Genomic DNA, 10,126 nt, shown 5'->3' on the forward strand with positions numbered 1-10,126 from the left:
ATTTGACCACCTGAACTTCCGGAAACTACTAAAAACTACCTTGTTCAAAAAGGCATACCCTAACGATCCAAAGTAAATACCTTATCCCAGCAACACAACAAAACCAAAGCTCATACTGGACATAACTTAACTCTTCTTCCTTATGACTCACATAAGAATTAACTTTACCACAACCTCACTTTGTATTTGTTCAAACCGATATTGGCGATCGCCTCTACGGTAGTATGTAAGTCACACTGAGCCTGCAAATAGGTGGGAAAACGTGGGATACAAATGTAACAAATAAATAAAATTTTGGGTTCACAACTTACTTTTACAACCCAAATTCCTACAGTAATAAGAACCTGTTTTGGGTTTGTTGTTGTTTTAAGTTATGCAGAATATCAGGGCTATCAGACCATTTTTGCAATGTAAGGCTCTCTTATGCTTAGTGTTTTCATTAGTAATTAGGAGTTTAGACTGCTATAATGCCTTGTAAAATGGTATTTCATCTTCTTTTTTGTGTCATTTACAATTGGTGCAGAACATGGCTATTAAGTTTTAGCTCTAGAAAATATGACCATATTACATTTGTTGAAGGAATATCACAGTCTGCCAGTTTTGTACTGTATTAAATTGAAATTTTTGATATTGGCCTTCCTTATTATTTAGCTGACCTGTTAATTCCATACACTGCCAAGAGGACCCTACAGTTTCTCTTGCAGAACCACCTGACTATTCCTTTACTGACACAGGACAGATTGGATACTATCTGAGAATCTGCATTCAGGGCCGGTCCTAGGGTCTCTGGTGCCCTCCTGCAGACTATCAGTTGGCACCCCCCCCCCCCCCCCCCCCCCCCCCCCGTCTAGCATCTTCTTTCTGTCTTCTCCCTCTCTCTTCTCCCACCCTGTCCCCTTTTTCAGCCCAGTGCCTTAAAAGTTGAAGAACAGCAGGCAGAGGGAGCACAAGATGCAAAGGAAATAGGAGCGGAAAGAGATGGAGTGCATCTTTGTGGGATTGCTTAACAAATAGAGGGTTTACAACCACTTAGCTCTTCGTGCTTTCATGTTCAGGAAATTAGCAATTAAATCATTGATATCTAACTGGGCACATATATCATTCTCAATAGCAATCATGGCAAGGCTTACAAGCCTTTCTTGAGAAATACTTGATCGCAAATAATTTTTTATGATTTTTAACCGTGAAAATGATCGCTCACCACTTGCCACACTGACAGGAATTGTCAGCAATATTCTTAGAATGATGCTCACATTTGGGAATGGGAGGCTGTTTGATAGAATAAATTTTAGAGTTTCCAAAGGATTATGAAAATGGTACAATTCGGTCTTAAACAGATCTTTAAAGGCACATAGTTCATCATACAGTTCAGTTCCATTGATGTCCTTATTATCACCATCTGATAAATGAAGTTGCAAATCATTGCAGTACTGTTGGAGCTGTTCATGATCAGTTTCGGCAAGTTTATTTATGCTGTACAGCAATTTGAATTGATTGTAGTGTTGTTGTAACTGATCAAATCTTTCATTGAGGGAAGTCATTGCAACATCCAAAATTGTAAAGAAAAAATTTACATGAAATTTATTCTCAGGTGATTGAGGCGATTCATCTTCTTGTTCATACTGGAACTGTGTAGTCATTTTCCTCCGATGGATTTGAGCAGTGGCTTTGAACTTTGGTTCCCTCTCAACTTCATGACAAATTTGCCGAGCAGTTTGAAGCAATGACTCGTATCTGGAATCAGTACGGTAGTTAGAAATAAAGGATTTTAAGTTGTCAATGGCTGTCAAAGCAGTTGCAACATTTTCACTTGTACTCTGAAGAATCTTACTGACTGGATTAATATGATTCAACAGGTCATGCCACAGGATGAGGGAACACAAGAACTGGAAATCCTTCAACTTGGTGCTCAAAATATGCGCTCCATATTTTTGATTCGTTGTCATATTTCTCATCACTAAGAATCTCGTACAGAGCATCATAGATTTTCTCCAATTTGGTGCCTGAATGGCTGCAGAGCATCAATGCGACTTTCCCAACGAGTTTCTGAAAGAGGTTTCAATGTCCGAGAGGGAACGTGCTTCATGAGAACTGCCCAGCGCTTCGTTGATGATGATAAAAACTTATATAACTCTTGAACTGTTCCAAAGAAGCCAATGGTCTCATGATTCACTTTAGCAGCATCATTTACAACTAAGTTCAGGCTGTGAGCTCCACATGGAATGTAGAACGCACGAGGGTTCATGCTTAAAATCAGCCTCTGCAGCCCATTTCTTTTCCCTCTCATATTGGCTCCGTTGTCGTAGCCTTGACCCCTTATATCACCAATATTAAGATTCCAGGTGCGCAGTTGATTGATAAGTGTCACATAAACTCTCTCCAGTTGAGTCATGAACTTCTAGAAAGCCTAGGAAATGTTCTTCAATGTCTACATTTCCTTCTTTGCAGTTAACAAAGCGAATAATAACAGTCATCTGCTCAGTGTGACTGACATCTGGTGTACAGTTCAATATTATAGAATAGTACTTTGCTGTCTTGATTTCAGATAAGATCTTCTCAGTGATGGCATTGCCCAAAAGTGTAATAATTTCATTTTGTATGCGCTTGCTCAAATAGTGGATGTTGGATTCCTGTTTTATAGCCCTCCTTATATGTGCTGGAAGATCCGCCAGCAAGTGGAGAACTCAAACCTTCAATAAAGTTTTTTATTTAAGAACATCCTCCAGTTTCTGGTATCCTTGGTCGTACTCCCACTTTTTGTACATTACTCCTTATATGTGCTGCCATGACAGAATCAAACTTTCCAAACAATTCAACCAGTTTAAGAAAGTTGCCGTTATTTCTTTCAAAAAGCTTATCAGATGAGCCTCGTAGAGCCAGACATTGAGATCCAAGAAATTTGATTATTTCAATGAGCCTTTCAATTACATCTGACAAATGTTTTTTTCTAGCTCATACAGCCTTTGATGCTGTGAATCAAGTGTAGTTTTGTTTTTGAGATCCTTTCTGAAGTCGATCCACATTTTTGAATGTTTCATATGAGCTAGACTTGTTTCATGTGTATGCAGTGCTTTGGATACACTCCTCCAGTTGTTGTAGCCAGTCGATATAAAACTACTGGATGACTCACTTGGATCTGTTGGTGAAAACAGTTTGCAGCAGAAACAGAACATGTGATCTGTGGAAACTGAGTACAGTAACCATGGTCTTGGCAATAGTTCACCATTTTCCATTTTTTGGTTGTAGTATATATCACTGAACTTGCGTCCACTACAGTTTGCGGGATACAAAATGCCTTTCTTTTGAACAGGTCCTGATTCTGTGAGAATAATTCTTATTTTGTCAGTGAGTTTTGGCTATTTTGCTGGATCAGATAGCTCAAGTGTCAATGAATCTGAAGTTGATGAAGCTAATGATGACTGTGGCCTAAGCTGTTCTTCCTCAAAGGTATCTAAAGCACATGGCGGCCCACTTTGCTTTTCCATGTTCATTGCTGCTCCTTTCAAACAATCATCATCATCACTGAGAGTAAATGAACTGGAAACTTCTGATTGTTGGTTGGCAATGACTTTCTTCGATGGGCTTGCTCCAGAGGTACTTGCACTTGGTTGGGGGTCTTCCTCCTCCTCCTGAGAGTGCTCACCAGTCACTTTTAATCGTTTGATAAAACTATATAGTGCTCCTGCTTGCCTCTGGATGGCTTCTTCTTTTGCTGCTTTTCTTTTTCTGGTTTGTGTGAACTGTGAACACTCAGAGAAAAGCTCTTGACGACTCTTATACTAAAAAAAAAACCCCAACAATAAAAAACATTGTCCATCGATTGCCTTCTGTAAGCCCCCACCTCCTCCTGTCCATCGATTGCCTTCTGTAACCCCCCCACCTCCTAACAAATACCAACAATCACCACTTTACAAATTAACAATAGAATACAGAAATAAAATAGAAATAAAACAAATATGTAAAATAAAATAATACATTTTTATTGGGCTTTTCATCCATTGGCTGCCTTTCCATCTAGAGTCTGCCCCTTCTCTCTGCCCCTTTCTATCCAGCCGTATATGTGTCTGCCCCTTCTCTCCCTGCCTTCCGCGTATACCCCCCTCTCTCTCTGCCGCTTTCCATCCAGCATCTGCCTCCTTTCTTTGCCCCTTTCCATCCAGTGTCTGGTCTGCCCTTTCTTCTAATTTCCAGCACCGTCCGCCCCTCTGTCTGTCCCCTTCATGCTCCATCCATCATCGACATCATGCCCTCTTTCTCTCCCATCCCATCCACCATATTTATTTATTTATTGCATTTGTATCCCACATTTTCCCACCTCTTTGCAGGATCAATGTTCTTGCCCCCCCCCCCCCCCCCCGTCCTGACCTTTTTACATTATGACCCCATCAACACGGGCCCCCCGACTGCAGCTTGCTGCTCTAGTGCTCTTGTCATGAAATCAAACTTCTAGCTGCACTGACTGCAGCAGCAGCAGAAATAAATAAATAATAGATCCGTGCCACAGGGACATTACCTGGCTTAAGAACTTGATTGAGAACTTGAAGATTCTTCTATCTTCTTCTCTTCTGCTCTGCCGAGTTCCGACTGGTGGCGTGGCCCGTGGACGGCAGGGGTGGAGGAGGAGTGCACTAGCCAGTGCAGGAAAGGCCAGGGCAGGGGCGGAAGCTTAGGGCAATGAGTCAGGCAGTCAGCTGGGAGCCTCAGCGCCTGGGACAGAGGAACGAGCCGGCCGGAGGACTCAGAGATGCTTCATGGCACGGCCGCAACCGCAAGGCGCACTGGCACGCACGCAGGGTGCCACAGGGGGAGGAGGCGTTGTCGTGACTCGTGGCCAGGCTGGAAGGAGCCAAGAGCAGTGCTGCAGAGGTGTAAAGCCTGCGTGCCGCTGCATACAGCGTTACAGGAAGCGGGAAGGCACTGGGCATGGGCAGGCCAGAGCAGAGGACACCCACCATTGAACAGCTAGGCGGGCCATGGGAGGGAGGCGCATGCGGTGCCCTTGAAGGCAGGCGCCCCCCTGCGGTGCTTACCCCGCTTACCGGGTTGGACTGGCCCTGTCTGCATTATTTTATTTGGCTGTAGCTCTCTGGAATTTTTTGCCCCATCTTAGAAGCAAATTAAGGGGCCCTTTTACCAAGTTGTGGTAGGGCTATTGCGGCAATAGCATGCGGCAAATCAGCTCAACCACTGGGCTACCACACGAGTCCGGCAGTAGTGCCGGTGTGTGCTGCGCGCCATTTCTGGCACTCAAATAATAATTTTTTTTTGAGCGCCGGGAGCTTACCCATCAGTAATCACTGCCCAGTTAGCGCTGGAGCCCTTGTCGTCTTCTAAATAGGAGGCGGTAAGGGCTCCCCCGGGAAATGACTGCGTGGCAAGTGCTTAACTTACTGCATGGCCATTTCTGTTTAAAACAAAAAAAACTTTTACCAGCTGTGGTAAAAGGGAGCCTCAGCATGTGGCAAACCTGTGTGCTGACACCACCGTAGGGGTGGTAAAAGGACCCCTAAGAAGTTTGATAGGTTTGTACTCCTATTATTTTATAATGGTGCTTGAATAAGGCTCATTGCCATTGTGAGCTGGAAAAGGTTTGTGGGTTTGGTATGTGGACAGGAACCAAATTTTTAAGTGGGACAATTGTGTGTATATGTGTGTGTGTGTATGTGTATGTATATATATATATATATATATATATATATATATATACAGTGCTTTTTTTGTGCCGGTACGCAACGGTACGGCGTACCGGCACCTTTTTCTCCTCCTCCCCTCCCATTACTTCCAGCGATTCTCCACCTCTCCCCTGCCCTCCCATCGACGTGCAGCGATTTTTCCGTCCCTCCCCTGCCCTCACCTCTCCCATATCTAGCGATTCTTCGTCCCCCAGCCGCCCTCCTTCACTGCCTGCCAGCCAGTCGGACTCAGAAGCGAACGGTGCAGGCAGCGATTGGCTGGCAGCGTCGTAGCTTCCCTCTGCAAGTCCCGCCTATGCGTAAACAGGAAGTTGTAGGCGGGACTTGCAGAGGGAAGCTACGACGCTGCCAGCCAATCGCTGCCTGCACCGTTCGCTTCTGAGTCCGACGCTGGCTGGCAGGCAGTGAAGGAGGACGCTGGGGGACGAAGAATCGCTGGATATGGGAGAGGTGAGGGCAGGGGAGGGACGGAAAAATCGCTGCACGTCGATGGGGAGGGCAGGGGAGAGGTGGAGAATCGCTGGAAATAATGGGAGGGGAGGACAGGGGAGAGAGAACTGCTGGAAATCAATGGGAGGGAAGGGCAGGGGAGAGAGAATTGCTGGACATGGGAAGGGCAGGGGAGAGAGAATTGCTGGACATGGGATGGGAGGGAAAGGCAAGGGAGAGAGAATTGCTGGACATGGGAAGGGCAAGGGAGAGAGAATTGGACATGGGATGGGAGGGAAGGGCAGGGGAGAGAGAATTGCTGGAAATCAATGGGAGGGAAGGGCAGGGGAGAGAGAATTGCTGGACATGGGATGGGAGGGAAGGGCAGGGGAGAGAGAATTGCTGGACATGGGAGGGCAAGGGAGAGAGAATTGCTGGACATGGGAAGGGCAGGGGAGAGAGAATTGGACATGGGATGGGAGGGAAGGGCAGGGGAGAGAGAATTGCTGGACATGGGAAGGGCAGGGGAGAGAGAATTGCTGGACATTGGATGGGCTGGGAGGGAAGGGCAAGGGAGAGAGAATTGCTGGACATGGGAAGGGCAGGGGAGAGAGAATTGCTGGACATGGGAGGGAAGGGCAGGGGAGAGAGAATTGCTGGACATGGGAGGGAAGGGCAGGGGAGAGAGAATTGCTGGACATGGGATGGGAGGGAAGGGCAAGGGAGAGAATTGATGGACATAGGATGGGAGGGAAGGGCAAGGGAGAGAGAATTGCTGGACATGGGATGGGAGAATTGCTGGACATGGGAGGGAAGGGCAGGGGAGAGAGAATTGCTGGACATGGGATGGGAGGGAAGGGCAAGGGAGAGAATTGATGGACATAGGATGGGATGGGAGGGAAGGGCAAGGGAGAGAGAATTGCTGGACATGGGATGGGAGAATTGCTGGACATGGGAGGGAAGGGCAGGGGAGAGAGAATTGCTGGACATGGGATGGGAGGGAAGGGCAAGGGAGAGAGAATTGCTGGACATGGGAGGGAAGGGCAGGGGAGAGAGAATTGCTGGACATTGATGGGAGGGAAGGGCAGGGGAGAGAGAATTGCTGGACATTGGATGGGCTGGGAGGGAAGGGCAAGGGAGAGAGAATTGCTGGACATGGGAAGGGCAGGGGAGAGAGAATTGCTGGACATGGGGGGGGAAGGGCAGGGGAGAGAGAATTGCTGGACATGGGATGGGAGGGAAGGGCAAGGGAGAGAATTGATGGACATAGGATGGGATGGGAGGGAAGGGCAAGGGAGAGAGAATTGCTGGACATGGGATGGGAGAATTGCTGGACATGGGAGGGAAGGGCAGGGGAGAGAGAATTGCTGGACATGGGATGGGAGGGAAGGGCAGGGGAGAGAGAATTGCTGGACATTGATGGGAGGGCAGGGATGAGATAATTGCTGATCATGGAGGGGAGGGCAGGGAAGATAGAATTGCTGGACATGGAGGGGAGGAGAGAGAGGAGAAATGCTAGAAATGGATGGAGAGGAGAGCAGGAGATAGAGGAGAATTGCTGGACATGGATGGAGGAGTTGGCTAGGAGAGAGGAGAAATGCTGGCTTGGATGGAGGAGAGGGGAGAGAGAATTATTGCTTTATATGGATATAAAGGAGGGAAGAGAGATGAGAAATGCTGGACATGGATGGAGGGGAGAGAGAGAGGAGAAGTGCTGGACATGAATGGAGGGGAGGAAAGAAAAAAGAAGATGCGCATGGATGGAGATGAGGGAAAGGGAAGAGGAGAAAAACTGCACATGGATGGAGAAAATAGGCAAAAGCTGGATCCATGTTATACCTCCTCCAGTCAATTCCATGGAGGAGGACCCAGCTTTTACTTATGGATGCAGGGCAACAAAAGAAGAAGAAAGGAGGAAAGTAAAGAAATAAATGGAAAGGAAGCCCTGGAAACGGAGTTAAGAGAACAGATAGAGAGCAGCAGAATCAGAGACTGGGACCAATATGGATAGAAAAACAAAGTCACCAGACAACAAAGGTAGAAAAAATCATTTTATTTTCATTTTAGTGTTTGGAATTTGTCTTATTTTGCACTGGTTATACTGGAACTGTAACAGCTTACAGAAATTATTTATAATGAAAAAAAATCACATTATTTTTTCTCCTATACTAGTATAATATTTTCAATGATGTCTGTTTATATGCGCCATGGCTGGTATAAGGGGTGTGGCTAATGTGGGTGTGGCTATAATAGGGGCGGTGCCATGTGTGGTGACCCCGCCCACAATGAGTACCGGCACCTTTTTTTCTACAAAAAAAGCACTGTATATATATATATATATAAGGAGGTTGGAGGGTCTAAGCAGCTCAGGAGGAGGTATGGGGCCAGACTACATTCCCCACAAGGCCCTGAGAGAAGGGATCGGGGTGGTAGGTCCCAAAACCCGGTATGGCCCCCACGTGGAAGGGAGGGGGAAAAGGACTGGAGAGAGCAGCTGCTATGGCAGGCGAGGGCCAGAAGGGGGAGCAGGGATGACAAAGCTCAATACCCTTGGGTTAGAAATCAGTACAAGATTCCTTCCACCTGGGAGGGGGAGGAGGTCTCCAACCAACAGCCTAGCAAAGAGGCAGAGTTAATGGAGTGTTTGGAGGAAGGAGAGGGAGAGACCAACACACCAGGTTTGGAGGAGCCAGTGGACATGGACTGTAATTGTACTTTGTGGCAGAGTTGCAGGGACTGAAGGCAGTGGGTGGTCACAGGAGTCAATTAGCTGTGTTGTGGGCGGTGTACTGCCATTCTGCAACCACCCAAGCGGAAAGACTTTTAAAACTGAAACCCAGGCTGTTGAACTGGGTGGGAGAACTTGGATTTAAAGGGAAGTTTTTTTTCTTGTTGCTTTATTTTGGAAACTGAATGGGACTTTAACCCCTTGAACTGAGATTTTGTGGAGGAGGGGAAATAAACTGTTTGGAACTAAAAGCTGTGTTGTCTGGAAGGACTTTGTTTGTGGACTGCTAAAGGGAGCCTACCACCCCTGAAGGTTTGCTACCGGGATTACAGTTATTACAATATATATATATATATATATATATATAATATATATAATATATACCACCCCTGAAGGTTTGCTACCGGGATTACAGTTATTACAATATATATATATATATATATATATATATATATATATATATATATATATATATATATAATATACACAGTGCACGTCGGATAAGCGCATGCTCTGTTTAACTGTATACTGTACTTCGGCCCCGTTTTTGGCACCATCAATTTCTATGGGGACAAACCGGTTTAGTGCACCACTGATAAGTGCAAGATATGCTTATATGCATCGTTCAAGACCGCTCCTCTGCAGGAAAGACTCTGCATAAGCGTGCGCATGGAATATGGAAGCCGATTGGCATGTGACAACCAACGAGATTTCAAATGTACTGCCTTTTAAACTGCCCCAGGCAGAATAAGCGAAAAAATGTTGTTAGAGCGTACACCAGGGTCGTCATCGCGGCGGAACTGTAAGACTTTAACACTGGCTGAATTAATAGAAGTTCTTAAAAAATTAGAAAACAAACAAAGTCAAGCATCTATTGCTAAAGAATATGGTGTCAATCCCAGTCAAATTTCACTTGTCTTGAAGCAGAAAGACCAGCTTCTGGAAGACTGGCAAAACAATACAAATCCACAATGGAAATGAAAACGGGCGGGAAAAGCTGAGGAGGTAGAAGATGCTCTTCTTCGGTGGTGTTCTCAAGTTAGGAGCAGACAGTTTCCTGTCAGTGGTCCACTGCTTATGGCGAAAGCTAACCAGCCAGCTGAAAGTCTTGGACTAACTGAATTCAAAGCCTCTGTTGTATGGTTGGAAAGATGGAAGGAGAGGAACAGCATAAAATTCAAGAAACAGCATGGTGAGAAACAAGACACTGATGACTTTGGTGCTGAAAATTGGGTTGTTTCAGTTCTTCCTACCATCTTGAACGAGTTTGCACCTC

The sequence above is a fragment of the Microcaecilia unicolor genome, chromosome 9 (assembly GCF_901765095.1).
Source record: "Microcaecilia unicolor chromosome 9, aMicUni1.1, whole genome shotgun sequence".
Classification (NCBI taxonomy): domain Eukaryota; kingdom Metazoa; phylum Chordata; class Amphibia; order Gymnophiona; family Siphonopidae; genus Microcaecilia; species Microcaecilia unicolor.